Genomic DNA, 16,670 nt, shown 5'->3' on the forward strand with positions numbered 1-16,670 from the left:
CTTTCCCTGTCAAGAATTTCTTTAATAAAAATGTCAATAATAATAATTCTACTAAAGATTAGTGCCACTGACCTAGAGCAACACATTTTTGGTACTAGATCTCTCTAGAGAATCCTCAGGTAGCGCTGGAATGACCTTATGACAAACAAACTATTATTTATGGCAACCCAGATGAGGTATACTATTTGCATCTTGAGGGAACCTGAGATACATCACTCTGGCCATATGTGGTCCTTCCATGAACAAGATCCAGCCCACAGTTGTCTCAGTGCTGAAGACCACAACAACTGGCAATGGCCAAAGGGGTGTTCGCATATCACCTGGCTTTGACGGGCAGATGGCTACATTTGGGAGAATGTACTGACCACTGGTTTGACTGGGCCATTGACAATCAAGGCCCCAGGGTGGTTCCGTTAGTAGGTAGATGTGGTAAAACATAGCAACAGCACACACACTCATTGACTTGGTCAACAGTTAAGGGCAATGGGCAACATTTCTATCATCTTAGTCAATGCTCCCACTCCTTCAGTCCCACAAGTTGTTATATTTTCCATTTGTCCCTGGTGTCTACCTGCACATACAATATGCAAAATCAGGTTATGTAACATTGTTAAAGAAAATCTTGATTGGCTAGACAAACCTGACTTTACTAATAAGGGCTGAGGACTCCAGGAAGAAACAGAAAAGAGAAGAAATAGAAAATTTGTTGCAAACAAATAAATAATCCAACTATGTAGTATGGAAGTGAATCGTCAAAAGAGCAACAGTTTTGTGACTCAAGAAGGATGATTTTATAAAGTCATATCAGCTCTTGTTGTATTTCTGAGCCAAACCTGATTGTACCTCCAGGTCTGATGTTCAAACTACAGCCAAACAAAAAGTGCTCTAAAAATATTTTTAGAGCACTTTTTGTTGCTGCCATAATCCTACACTCACATTTGATCTCCATGCATGAATACGAATTCTGTTCTGTGTGTCCTTTAAAAAGTACAGAGTTACAGTGAGTCTCTGTGTCAGTCTCATTTTAACATTTGCAACACTTCTACATTCTGACAGCTACTCAAACAACATATTCAAACCTTGTGTAAAATGAAGAGTGCAAAAATATCAATAAATGACAGATATTAACATCTGCTCTGTGCAATGTCACAAGGATGTGGGGAAAAGAGAGCAAGTGAGAGATAAAAAACGAGGAGCCGCTATAGTGCCCAGCAACATCAAATAGAACAGTGTAGATGGTCGGCTCTGTGGTAGATGCCTGAGCATGTTTTCAGGCTCATTTCAGTGTGATGTTCTCTCTTTCTCCATGGGCACTGAGCCTGTGAGCGGTAGGTGTGAGAAATGGAGTCACGTGGTGGAACTCGGTGTAGCCACGAGGAGAGAAAATAACATAATGGGATTAGGAAACTGAAACTCCAAGTTCAATTCAGTTTATTTATCTTATGCCAAATCATAACATATTGCAAATCATCTCAAAGTGCTATACATGAGTAAGACTGAGATCTTACCTGCCCCATGGGCATCTGTTACTTTGCAAAAGAGGGGCAACAAAACTCTCGTTTGTTAGTATTTTTACAGGCAGGAAGAAACCTCAAATACACCAGACCAAGCCTGGCACAGCCAGACTAATTCTCAGTTTGAGAAATAGTGTGGTACTTCTTTATAATGTTTGTGATGGTGCATGTGAACACTTTCCAAGCCATTTTAAGAACAATGGTATTTAGGTTCATCTCTCGTTTAAACAATTCTGATAATCAGATTGTTTTTAAATTGATTAACATTTCCTACAGTGCCACACGGTATATGTCACAGATTTGGAAACACTGGTATAAGTGTCTTTTATTCAGGGGCGTCTAGTGTGTCTAGTGTCTAGCATGCTTCAGTCCTGTGAAAAGCAGTTTAATTTCTTTGTGAGTTGACATAAGAAACAGCCAATGTTCCCCAGGCCGAAAAAAATTCCTCTGGAGGAAAGCAGTCGGGCAATTTGACCTTCGGCTTGATAATGTTGTGGGCTGGGGTGTTTGGCTGGCTTGGTTTTTGTTTTCTGTTTCTCCCACCAGGTGGTATGCATTCAGGACTGAGTGGCTGAGCATCAGGACCTCACCCTGAACACCTGAGGCTTGTTATCATGTGCAGGTCATCAGGACTCACAGCTGTGGTGTATTTTGTCTTAATCAGAGGTTGCTGCATTTAAACCTTGAATGCACAGTGTGTGATTGCCAGAGACTCGACCTTGTGAGCAGACGTGTGAGATCGACGTCAGGAGAACAATCTCACCATCACGGACGCAGAGACCGCTCCAGGTTTGACGCCACAGTCTGTGAAGGAGGATTGGGTGAGGTCTCACGCTCTTCAGCACACTTCCTGAGGTAATTTGATTTTGGTGACTTTTATGAAGTAATGACAGTGGATTAGGTGTCCCTCACACCTTGTGTTAGTGAGCTGTCACATTATGCTAATTGTCTAATCAGCTTCTGCTGCAGTGGAGATTTGAACTGAGTTGTTCCGTGCCTGCAGGGTGAGAAGCTGATGTATAGATTTAAGCCAGGAAGTGTTTGCTGATTGCGTGCACCTTTGAGTTGTGTCTCTCTGTGTGGAGTTGGACTCACCTCATGTTTTCTTTCTTCAGACTTGGTTTGTCGCGGCCACCTGGGGGGTGTCGGCGGGGTCCCTGGGTCCGAACTGCTGTGGCTCCGGACCGTTTGTGCTGCTGAGAGCGCGCCGTGTTTTCACCTCACCAGACCGCGGACTGTTAAGTTGTTTAGCTTCACTCACTGTTATGTTTATTAAATTCTGTTATCCTTTGAACCGTGCTCTGCTTATTTTATGCTGGCTCCTTCAAACGCTGGGTCGGTCCTCCGACCGCGTCCGAAACATAACAGATAACCCTGTAATGTTATGGTTTGAGCAGTAAAAAACACTTTTTAACAGTTCCACTTGCACAACCAAATCCCAAATATGAATTAAGAATATTCCCAATAATGAATTAAGAATATTCACTGGCCTCTGAAATCTTCAACTTCAACTGCAAGGCATGCATCTGCTCCAAAATGTCATCCAATTTGCGTCTGAGTTCAAGAGTCATCGCAGTCTGAGAATGCACTGCCTTGCCAACCTCGTTAATCATGACGGACAAGTGAGGGGCCGTGGTTCTTGATGCCACGATCTTCCCAATTTTCCGGTAGATCAGGGCAGCACATAAGCCAAAAAGTTCCAGCCCTGCTACCATAAGACCAAAAATGAATAAATCCTCGATGTCCTCAACAGAGAAAGGTGCCAAGCATGCCACACGCCAGGAACTCCAGGAGTCGAGAACATAGCCCGCAGGATATGTTCCATCTGGGCAGGTAGGATCCCTGGTCTTGACCTTCTTGTAGAAAAAATGGTGTCAATAGCGTTCAGAGACCAGCTGATCAATTCCATGGTTAATCCAATAGTAGTCCAATAGATCCAGAATCCAATATAATCTGAGGAATTCACAGTCTGGTGAAGTAGGGACTTGAAGGTTAAAAGCAGAGAACAGAGATAAGGGAGAGTGGAGGAGATGTGACCACCCTTGGCGGAGTCCCAAGCTGAATAAATAGCAAAATGAAGAAAAAAATGTGTCACAAAAGTGGGATGCTTTTTGTGATGGGGGCACAAAAAACTATACATATATAGCTCATTAAAGATACCTCATTAAAGATAAAACAACACCCAGTTTAATGTCTGGCAATATCTGAACATAGCTTTGGGCCCTGTCACACTTGAGCACGAATGGCATACAAATCAAATGAATTGGAAAAACAAACAGAATTTGAGCTGCATTTGTATGGGACAGACATTCATACAGCCATGTACGAATGCCATTCGAATACCCAGAATGTGTTTCAAAGTCAGCTCGAATGATTCACACATATTCAGAGAGCAGCAGCTTCCAAATCCAGGTTGACTACCCAGAGTGGGTGAAAGGGTTGCAGGGTAAGTGTTGTGGTCCACTTTTTGAAGACCTGACATGGACCGATTACATGTAAACTAGGGTCCTGTGACAATTGCATCAGTGGAGTGCATGTGTGATTGGATTATTACAAACATCTGATCACTGACATACACACCCACAGCCATTATTGTGGCAGGGGTGTAAATAAGATTAGATTCTTGCAGGAACTGTGCCATTCAAAAAAGTTTATCATAGTAAATTGTTAATCTATGAGTTCATGATGTGGCACAAAAACGAGTTGCTTTTTGTGACGGGGCATGAAATGTGGTGTGTCGGGGGGAGGTCTGGGGGAATGGTTAGGTTTAAGGGAGGGGACACACTTACGGTATGGTTAGAGTTAAGAAAAGGGGAAGTATTATAAATAGCAAAATGAAAAAAAGTATCATGAAAGTGGGGCGCTTTTCATGCTCAATGTGATGCACAATCTGGATGTGCCATTAGGATTTGGCATGCCTGACCCATTTTGAAGTTCCTCGAATGCCATCAGAATGCTCCAAATGCAGTACGATTGCCCTTCGACCGCCATTCCAATATTCCCCCATTCGGATGCAACATGACAATAGTGTGCATGTTCTCTACATTTGCAAGGGCCATGTGGATTTGGCGGATTTTGTTCAGTGCCACACAAATGCTGTACGGGGAATTAGAATGCAGCTCAAATTGCATGAATTTCCCTCAAAAGTCCATTCGTAAGGCATTTGTGCTCATTCATGCTCTAGTGTGACGGGGAGGACGGATGAGACATTCGGCCAGGATTCAACGTGCATGAACAATTTGCACAGCCCCTCGAACGCAGTTTGAATGGTTCAAACTGCATATGAATTGCCATACGAATGTCGTACCGCATTCATATGGCAGTCAGAATGTGGTACAAATGTAATTTAACCGCCGTTTGAATATTTTCCAACATGGGCACAACACGAATACATAGTGCATGTGCTCTGCCCGCACAAATGTCCCAAACACTGTACGAGGTGTTCGAGTGCAGCTTGAATTTGCATGACTGTCATTCGAATCCTCCTTCATATGGCATTCGGGCTCATTCATGCTCTAGTGGGACGGGGGTATTAAGGAGGGTAACCTACACTGTAAATTGTGATTTTGTCTGTTTGTTATTTTAACATATTACGAGGTCTGTTAGAAAAGTATCCGACCTTATTATTTTTTTAAAAAGCCATATGGATTTGAATCACGTGTGATTGCGTCAGACTAGCTTAAACCCTCGTACACATGCGTGAGTTTTTTCATGCCTGTCGGTTGCGTCATTCGCCTGTGAGCAGGCTTTGAGTGAGGTGTGGTCCACCCCTCTAGTCTATTTTTTATTGCAAATAAATGTCTGAACGATTTGGAGCTTTGCTGCATCAATTTTTTTCCAGAAACTGTGAGAGACCTCCAGGTGGACACCGTTACAAAAATTAATATGGCTTTCAGGGACGGTTTTATGGGGATTAAACAGATTACGGGGTGTTACTGCCGTTTTAAGGACGGCCCACAACTGCTGAGAGCGCGGCACGCTCCCAGCCCCCATCGACAGGCTGACACCCCTGTGGAACAACCAGATCATTTCCAACGTGAAAGCTTTCTTGATCCGGGACAGGAGTTACAGGAGTTTTTTTTCATGGAAAGAAAAGCGGAGGGACGCGCCACGTCTCCGTTCATTACGCGGGACAAAACCACCTCGGTGTTGGTCTCTCAGGACAGCTTTCAGGTGAATTTCAGACGGATTCCGGTTTCTTTCCAGTCGTGTGAATATCCGATTGTGATTGTGCATGAGCTGGACATGCCAGAACATGTCCCATGAGGCTTCATCACGGCGTTGCTTTGCGCCGAGCGGCTGCACCGCGACGCGCGGAACTCCTCCACACGTCTGTCTTAATGTGCCGGAAAAGTGCTGATGTCCACGTCTTTTCACAGTTCCTGTGCTAGTCAGATGACATACGGGATCAAGACAGCATCCAGTTTAAAAATGAACGCACATTTCACTGTTACAAGAGTTTTGTCATGGAAAGAGAAGCTGCTCCAAAAAAACCATGACCTGCACATCACGAATACACATAACCTATATCAGGACTCTCAATGGGTTGCGTTTCTGTGTTATACCTTAAAATGGTTTTTGAAGAAGTGAAAATCTGCCTTTCGTGTTCTTAAGATTTCCTCAAAGTTTAATCTTGAGGCCATTTCAACATTGGCCTGAATAGTCTAGCAGTATTTATGAGTCAGTACTAAGTCGGGAGAGACTGAGTTTGGTTTCAGCTGACAGTGTGAATCAAGTTGTAAAAAGATCTCCCATGTGGGACACACATCAATTAGATCTGAGACCAAAACCGCCCGTAATGACTTCACACATACAGTATGCGATCTGTTCATAATCTGGGAAATACCACTATGATATGACTGAAACTAGTCACATGAGATGCGGCAGTCACAATGGTTTCCAGTTCCCACGAGTCAAACCAAGGACAAAAAGCCCTGAGTGAATGTGTCACAATGTAGCCCAGAACCCACCCAGTCGCACTTTGATGTACAAACTTCTAAAGAGCGGCGCGTGAAACGAACCCTTTGTGCACAACAAAGTTTGACAAAAAACAGTAGCAGAATATCTGGTGGGTATTCCCCTTGAGTCATGGGGATGTCACAAATACACAACACATGCAGAAGGACACAAGTGTACACACAACGTCCGTGCAACCGGATAAATTCAGCGATTCTCTGTAGTTCGGCCGTACTCATACTTTCTTTCTTCCCGTCTCTCCTGTGACAGAATATACCCTTTGTTCATGTTCTTTGAGGGAGTGGTGGCGAGACGGGAGGCCGGGGCTTTGAGGATGGACATGAATAAATGGACTGTCCTTCGCAGTGACACGCAGAGAGCAGCCAAACACCCTGAGCCTGAGATCTTACACCCTTTTATCAAAAGGACTTTTGAAAGGACCGTAGTTCCCTCCATGGCATGGCTGAAGTGCTATTTAAACACATGGATGACCAAGCAAACGCATTTGCACCAGCAAGTTGCAGAGAAAAGCACAAACATCAATTGCTATACACACATCCTCAGCATGTGTTACATGCGACAGAAAAATCTTTGAAATGATTGCAAGTGGAGAGCCGCTGACGACTGCAGCTGTGACCGATGCAAGATGTTGAAAAACGCTCATTCAGGGAATCAGATTAATAATTGATTTGAAAGCTGCTGCTGTTTAAATGTGATGCCGATATTAATTTGGCAGGCAACTGTTAACATTACTTAAGTGTTCAGAGGTCAAAATATAAACTTTGGGATAATTGTGCTTTTGTGGTAGCTGACATCAGACAGTGGAACAAGTTACCTCCTGATTTATGCACTATTTCTGAACAAGCACCTTTTAAATCAAAGTTAAAAATGAATTTATTATCACAGCACATGTCACAGCATGAGTGGTGCTGTGACATGTTTTGTATTTATGTGCCTTTTTAATTCTATTGCATGTTTGCTTTTATTTTTGTGAATTCTTCTACCTTGACTTTACTGAAAAGCACTTAAGACACTGTCTGGCCGTTGTAAAGGGCTTTATGAATATATGTCGATATATATATATTATATATCTATTTATCCACACAAAATTAGTCCAAGCAAGATATTTTTGATTGCCACAAACTAGAACATTATCATGACTGCATTTTGCATATAGCGCTTTCTTGGTCAAAGTGCTTTACAATGATGCATCACATTAACCCATTCACATACCGATGTCAATGTGCTGACTGCCGAGTGTTTTTCCTGATGGATGAGCTGAGGATCCCCTGGGCACAAGCCCACCATTTTAACCACTTTACTATCACCTCCCCAATGAAAGCATAAGAACACATCAAAGACAAAAAAAAAAAAAAAAAGTTGGTCCCACATTTCCCAATAACATAGCTATTGAAAGGGAACCTCTGTTGGTTTCCTTCAAGCTCCCTCCGCTGTGTCTTCAGAACCCCATCAGCCTCCAGGTCAGATTCCTGCGATCTTTGCCTAGATCCACCCTCCCTGCTACCACCCCCCCTTTCAGTTATGTATTATGGGTCTTTGGGTTTGTTTTTAATCTCAATTTTAGATGTTTTTTTTTCTGTCTGTCTCACCCTGTGAGCAAAGCAAATGCAGGAATTGAGACAACCAATGATTGTCTGTGGATTCAACAGAAGCAATAAGTCATATAAAGCCCCTAAAGGCTACCAGGCTGGAGCTTATCCCAGATAGACTGCATTTATATAGTGCTTTTTCATCTGCATCAGAAGCTCAAAGCGCTTTACAATTATGCAGAGGGATGGGTATCGAAAACTGATTCCTATTAAGAGCTCGTAAGAAAAGGCTCGTATGAGTGAACCACGTGAACATCGAGCCGACGGGCAGGCGTGCACGCAACGGTGTCTTTCGAGCAGCTGCTCACACTGTGTTCCGTGGGATGATGTGCACCACATCACACCGCTGATGTGGAGAACAATCAAATAAAAACCAGCTGTATAATTAGTGAATATCACTGGGTTGATATAAATAATACATAAAAGGGGACGCAATATAGAACCCCGCAGTTAAATAACCCAGGTTAAAAAAAAGTCACTCACGGGATTCGAACCCATAAGATCTGATTACCAGACAGAAATGTTACCGCTGCACTACCACTGCCAGCCTGTAATCAGTGCAGAAAAATGCCTGAAGTCAAGAAAGACATGGACGAGGTGCTGTGTGCACCCGACGCAAAGGCGAAAGATGATTTATATGTTTCCACGTGAGGACAGCAGGTAGAGACATGCGCTTCACAGAGGAATGTTGTCAGTTCATGTCCTTCCAAACATGGATCATGTTCTCAAGCTGGAATATCCAGGAGCAGAGATCTTTACAGGCATGGCTGTGAGCAGACATGCCCACCCCCCGTCTGTTCAGCGCCCAGACCAATGTGTCACTCTGTGTTATGTGGTCATTCATTTTCGTTATTTGATATGTAATTGCGTATGTAGGTATTGTCGTAATTATATAAATAACTGTCTTGGTGGCGGTTTCTGTGTTTGTAATGTGTGCACTGAGCTGCCATCCAGCTGTCAGTGTGCTGTGACAGGCCCCTCCCTGTGCTGTATGTGATCAGACCTCACTGTCCAGCCCCCATGTGATCAGATCTGTACATACATATAAGCAGTTTATGCAAGTGTATCCGCCCGCGGCGCACCAGATGTGTTGGGGGGAGCAGGGGAGGGGGGCGCACATGCACACATCCAGCTCGACAGTGATTGTCTGCTGACTGTTGTCGTGTTAACAGCATGAATAGCCACACATTTTCTACGTGCCAAACAAGCAGTGTTAGATGTTCATGTGTGTCACCTGCAATTTGGCCGACACCTGCCGCGAGAGGGTTCGATGGGCTCTCACAGGACACACTCTGTCTTTCAGCCAATGGTGTGTGCAAACAGTTGTAGCAACAGCTGTACGAGGTGTTGGAGGCATCTACGATTTAACACGTTTTGCATACGATTCCTGCTTTATGCGCACTTCATGCGCAAATCGATCAAATTCACACTATGTGTTTAGGGGCCCTAAGAATGAAAATCTTGTGAAAGACTTTGTGTGAAGATTTTTTTGTGACAATTCCCTTGTCACACCGGAGTGGCTGTTGTTTTTGGGTGCGTGTATTAGGAAAATGATCATTTCTCTACACTGGTTGTGAGCTTGCTGCTTCTGAGAAGCTGTGAAGTTGCAAAGCAGTCTTAGAAGCAGCAAAGCACAAGCAGCAGGTCCACAATTTCTTCATTAACCTCAAAGCCATTTAAAGATGTGAATCCTGAGTCACCTTTATGCTGATTAAAGTTACTAACTGGGACTCTTGTCTTGTTGCCGGCAAGAAACAAGAAGTGTCCTCCATTCCACCAGAGTTTTTATTTGTTCCTCATTAACTTTTTGTGGGGCATTGCACACGATGGTTCTCTGGCATGAGCTCGACCCGCTGCGCCGGTTTGTAAACTGAAGCTCATGTAAAGGAAATAATAATAATAATATCCTCTGTTTTGTGGTACTAACAACACAGCACCAAATGCTGTGTGGCTCTCTGCCAAGTAAAGTTGGAAAGATGGATTTTGGTCATAATTAATAACTTCAAAGTAAATCGCTGTTTTAAATCAAATGACACCTCTTTCCAAATGTTGTAATATAAACAATAAACTACAACCAATCAAAACCATTTCTGCCCCAAAATTTCCTCCATTCCTTATGAATAACATTGATGCTGACGCGCAGGGCAGCCGGCTGCAAGACCACAGATCAGAGTCTATCGAGTTAAATTTATCTCATTAATATCTGAAAGGAAATGCTTTTGACAAAAACTACATATTTTGTTTATTTTTATTTATGTCCAGAGATCAAGGATCTAGTGACCAATTTCATATTTACTTTAAAATGTTGTTGACATAGAAAACCTGTAAAACCTACTTTTAGTACACAGAAAACTTACAGGATGTATTGATAAGGGAATTGATAAAGAATTGGATCAAAAAGTGGAATCGATAGATAAAATCTCATCAGTATCCATCCCTAATTACGCCTCACCAGTGTTGCCACAGTTACTTTGAAAAAGTAATCAATTACTGATTACGCCTTGAAAAAGTAACGTAGTTACTTTACTGATTACTCAATTGTAAAAGTAACTAAATTAGATTACTAGTTACTTTTTAGTTACTTTTCCCAGCTGTCGACAACAACCCTCTGCCACCTCAACATGACAGTGATACCTGTTTTGCCAAAACTCACTTTATAGTCACCCTTTCTTGACTTCAATGAAAATAAATACTTGTTTTATAAAAAGTAAAATAAAGACCTCTTTCTTGACCTCATATTTAACTGTTGACAACACTGTAACAGTAAAACTTGCAATTTCAAACCTACATTTTTATAAATGTAACTATTAAATTCTAACATTTTTCTAACATTTAAATTCTCTCTAAACATTTTACTTGTCGAAATTATTATTATTTTAAGCAATATTAGTAGTTGTAGTAAAAAACGGCTTCAAAACTGGACCTTTAATCTAGGGGTGTTGTGAGGGGGGGCACATCCTTGCCCCACGCCCCCATTCCATTTGGATTCACCCCTGCTTTGGCGTTTGAGCACAAAGAATGGATAACATTTATTTATGCAGAAAACATGACCAGATTTACAGGTAAGAAAGTTTTATTGCGTTTTCACATCATGTGGTCCTCAGAAAGAGTGTTTAGGTGCATTTGAGTGGAAAATAGTGTTAGTTGTTGACACATCGCGGAGGATCAGCTGTTTTTAACGACCAGATACAGAGCGGCTCAGCTCACAATTCTAAATAGAGGAAAAAAGTATAAAAATGTCTTTGTAAAGCTCAGTGCAGGTGTGCTGATCACTGCGCTTTAAGAGGTGAGGACGAGTCGAGCAGCTGCAAAAAACCACGGATGAAAAGCTCACAGCTCGCTTAAAGTGGGCAGTTGAGTCGAACCCCGACCTCCTGCCCACGGACCAAGTTTAATGCTGCTATCGACCCACAATGAAAAATAATAGTAACGCACAGTGACATGGAGAAGTAACTTTAATCTGATTACTGATTTGGAAAGATTAACGCGTTGGATTACTAGTTACTAAAAAAAGTGGTCAGATTAGAGTAACGCGTTACCGGCATCACTGCGCCTCACATTCACCCATTCACGTAGACACCGATGTCAGGGTGCTGTCATGCAAGGTGCTCACTACCACCGGGAGCAACTAGGGGATTAAATATTAACATTGAAAACCACATTTAATGTATTTTTACATTAATATCTGAATCAAACGTGGCCCAATCACTCTCATATTTGAAAGTGAGGTGCAGACTGGCACTCACGATCGTCTGACAAAGTTTGATCCGAATCTGATCTGGATTGTGGATTTTGTGAACATTTAAATGTAATATTTAAAAGCCCATTGGTGTACATTTTACATTATATCTCAATCAAAATGTCTCAGTCACGCTCATTTTTCTGTTATGATTTAGCTACACCATCAAAATTGGATGGAGGTTCCAATTTTATGCCCGTTTGTTTATCTTCCAGAAAGTCAGAAAACAAGTGCCAAAAAGAAATGCCAAATTATGCATAGCAGAGATAACCAAATTTATGTGAAAATTATCTGAAAAATAATTCAGAAATTAAAAAGTTGAAACAAAAAGCTGACAACACCACAAAATGACTTTGATTCAAGTGTATGAACTAAATACATATTCCTTCCTTTTGATCACATTAAATTTAGCTTATGAAAAGGACTTTGAGCTTGAAAATTTTTCCAAGGTAAACATTTGTGGAATTGTAAACTCGTGCTGGCGGTGGTCTGCGCTCCATAAGCGTGGTGCTCTGGTCTTGAACTGGCCATCTGCCGGTCACATACAGTATGTGTGCAAGTCAAAGTGTGGTTTTGTATTCTCTGAGGGAAAAGAACACACTCCCCTCACAACTCATCTCTGGCACCTCACCGAGTCAACACATTAAAATTGGGGTTTATATGAGGTGATATTTTTTCTGCTCATTAAAATGGGAGAAACTGCTGCATCATACTTTTTAATTTTGAGGCTTCTTCAATATCACCTCATCTTAAAAAAAGTTGCTGTGGTAGCAAATTTATGACAAAACACCTTGAACAGTGCAGCCCCCATAGGAGGAGTTCCAATAACCATCTGTTCGACACTTTATAAAACACTTAACTGATATTCCTCTGTCTTCTTGTTGTACCCTCGACTGAAGTTAGGACATCCGAGTGTAAGATCTCGTAGCCTTGTGAGGACAGCAGTCAGTGCTGATGCAGACGCATGTTGTCAAACAGCTCTCACAAGTGCGGCAATTAGTTTGAATAAACAGCTGAATTGATGACGACTTGTTTGTTGTCTGTGATTGATCCGTTAGTTACGCTTGAGAAAAGGACAGCGAACGTCAAAATGCCAGCTTTTGCATTTATGACACACACACACACACACACACACACACACACACACACACACACACACACACACACACACACACACACACACACACACAGGGCACCCACACACACACACACACACTGGGCACCCAGTGTGGACAGCAAAGTAAGAAGTTCATTGCACAGGGAAACATGTTTCTTTACTGTGCATATGACAATAAAAGCTTTGAATCTTGATTCTTAACAGGGAGCAAAAAACATGTTCATATTATGGATTTTTCCTATGGTTTGATTTTGTACTTTTCTGATGATATGGTCATTTATTTATTTATGGTTTTAATGCATTTATACTATTTTCATGGTAGGTGTTGTGAAAGTGTCGTGACACGGACCCACAACAGGGGGCGGTAATGAACGGACAATGGATAAGCCAAAAAGTAACAATTTAATGTTGTGAATAGCACAACGAAGTACAGACAATAACAATATGGTGGAATGTCAATTATACACAAGGTGACGTGTGGGCAGGCTCGAAGATAGAAGACGTCTGGCGAGAGAAGAGCCGGATCCCACACAGCTTCCACCACCAACGGAACTGAAGAACACCGGAGCCGCCAAGCCCTGCGCCCCAGGTGGCCACTGTCTTCAGCAGTCAGACCCGGTACTGCTGGCAGAGAACAGAAACAGTATTGATGAGTGCGAGTTTGCACACTCAGTAATCCCACAGTCTGTGTTTAGTTAGGAGGGAGCACCTCCACCTCCAATCACACACTCATGCAGCTCCTGTCTAACCACTTATCTGATTGGAGTGTGAAGCGAAGGCCGTCGCTGATCACACCAAACGCCAATCCCACAGATAAGGCAAACACCACAGGAAAACGGCTGCAAAAGAATTCAGACTATTATTCAGTGTTAAGTCAGCAGAGAAGTTACCTGAATGGTAGCTGATTTCTCGGCGAGGAGGTGGAGTTGCAGTCCGGCCTTTGTAGTGGTGGTGATGGGTGACAGCTGGTGTTGATAGGTGACAGCTGTCACTTCCAGCGGCTCCGACGCCCTCTCGTGCTTGGAGCCCGCACTCCAAGCAGGGCGCCATCTGGTGGTGGTGGGCCAGCAGTACCTCCTCTTCAGCGGCCCACACAACAGGACCCCCCCCCCCCCCACAACGGGCGCCAGGCTTGTCCAGGTGCCGGGCGTAGAAATCGGCCAGGAGGGCCGGGTCCAGGATGAAGCTCCTCTTCACCCAGGAGCGTTCTTCGGGTCCATATCCTTCCCAGTCCACCAAATACTGGAATCCCCGGCCCTTTCGACGAACGTCCAGGAGTCGGCGCACAGTCCAAGCCGGCTCCCCGTCGATGATCCGGGCAGGCGGCGGCGCCGGTCCAGGGGCACAGAGGGGAGAGGTGTGGCAGGGTTTGAGTCTGGAGACGTGGAATACTGGATGTATCCGCAGTGAAGCTGGCAGCTTCAGCTTCACTGCGGCTGGACTGAGGACCTTCACGATGGTGAAGGGTCCTATAAATCTGTCCTTAAGCTTCTGGGATTCTGTTTGTAGAGGTATGTCCTTTGTGGATAACCAGACCGCCTGCCCGGGCTGGTATGCAGGGGCTGGGGAACGCCGGCGGTCTGCATGGGCCTTAGCCCTCGTCCGGGCGGTACGCCACACCCGACGGCACTTCCTCAGATGGGCCTGGACCGAGGGCACCCCGACCTCTCCCTCCACTAGCGGAAACAATGGGGGCTGGTACCCCAAACACACCTCAAATGGGGAGAAGCCGGTGGCAGATGAAACTTGGCTATTATGAGCATACTCGATCCAGGCCAGATGGTGACTCCAGGCCGTCGGGTGCGTGGAGGTCATGCAGCGGAGGGCCTGCTCCAGTTCCTGGTTCGTCCGCTCTGCCTGCCCGTTCGTCTGGGGGTGGTACCCAGACGAGAGACTGACGGTGGCCCCCAGTTCCCTGCAGAAACTCCTCCAGACCTGGGAGGAGAACTGAGGACCACGATCCGAGACTATGTCCGATGGAATCCCATGCAGACGCATGACATGGTGGACCAGGAGGTCTGCAGTCTCCTGGGCCGTCGGGAGCTTCGGGAGGGCCACGAAGTGGGCCACCTTGGAGAACCGGTCCACTATCGTGAGGATGGTAGTCATGCCCTGGGACGGCGGGAGGCCCGTGACAAAGTCCAGGCCGATGTGAGACCAGGGGCGATGAGGCACGGGCAGAGGCTGGAGGAGGCCTTGGGCCTTGTGGTGGTCGGCTTTGCCCCTGGCACAGGTGGTGCAGGCCTGGACATACTCCCGGACGTCAGCTTCCACAGACGCCCACCAGAAGCGCTGCCGGACCACTGCCACGGTCCTTCGCACCCCTGGATGACAGGAGAGCTTGGAACCGTGACAGAAGTCAAGGACCGCAGCCCTGGCCTCTGGTGGGACATATAATTTGTCCTTTGGACCTGTCCCCGGGTCTGGGCTCCGTGTCAGGGCCTCCCGGACGGTCTTCTCCACGTCCCAGGTAAGGGTGGCCACGACAGTGGACTTGGGGATGATGGTTTCAGGGGGGTCTGACAGCTTGGTCTTGACCTCCTCTTCATGCACCCGGGACAGGGCGTCAGATCGTTGGTTTTTTGTCCCGGGGCGGTAGGTGATCCGGAAGTCAAAACGCCCGAAGAACGGCGACCAGCGGGCTTGCCTGGGGTTCAGACGCCTGGCGGTCCGAATGTACTCCAGGTTCCGATGGTCCGTGAAAACCGTAAATGGTACCGATGCTCCCTCCAACAGGTGTCTCCACTCCTCAAGAGCCTCCTTCACCGCAAGAAGTTCCTTATTGCTGTCATCATAGTTCCTTTCAACCGGGGTCAACCTGCGGGAAAAGTAGGCACATGGATGGAGAAAAGATGAGTATATCGTCTAGATATACGAAGACAAACCGATGCAGGAAGTCCCGCAAGACGTCATTACCCAACACTTGGAACATCGCGGGCGCATTGGTGAGGCCGAACGGCATGACCAGGTACTCAAAGTGACCTAACGGGGTGTTAAATGCCGTCTTCCACTCGTCTCCCTCCCGGATCCGAACCAGGTGATAAGCATTCCTAAGATCCAATTTCGTGAATATTTGGGCTCCATGCAGGGGCATGAACACTGAATCCAACAGGGGTAACGGGTATCGGTTGCGAACCGTGATCTCGTTCAGCCCTCTGTAATCAATGCATCGACGGAGTCCGCCGTATTTCTTGCCCACAAAAAAGAAACCAGCACCCATCGGGGAGGTGGAGTTCCGGATCAACCCGGCAGCTAACGAGTCCCAGATGTAGGTCTCCATTGATTCGTGTTCCGAACGTGAGAGGTTGTACAGCCTGCTGGATGGGTACTCAGCGCCCGGTATCAAATCAATGGCACAATCGTACGGACGGTGTGGGGGCAGCGTGAGTGCCAGATCCTTGCTGAAGACGTCAGCAAGGTCATGGTACTCGGCTGGCACCGCCGCCAGATTGGGGGGGACTAAAACCTCCTCCTTAGCTGTCACACCGGGTGGAACCGAGGATCCTAAACACTCCCAGTGGCAGGTTTCGCTCCACTGAACCACAACCCCAGATGGCCAGTCAATCCGGGGATTGTGTTTCAACACCCATGGAAAACCCAAAATCACTCGGGAGGTAGAAGGTGTTACATAAAACACAATCTCCTCCCTGTGATTCCCAGACACCACCAATGTCACTGGCTGTGTCTGGTGTGTGATTAGTGGAAGAAGGGTGCCATCTAGTGCCCGCACTGAC

This window comes from Thalassophryne amazonica, chromosome 11, assembly GCF_902500255.1.
Source record: "Thalassophryne amazonica chromosome 11, fThaAma1.1, whole genome shotgun sequence".
NCBI classification, from domain to species: domain Eukaryota; kingdom Metazoa; phylum Chordata; class Actinopteri; order Batrachoidiformes; family Batrachoididae; genus Thalassophryne; species Thalassophryne amazonica.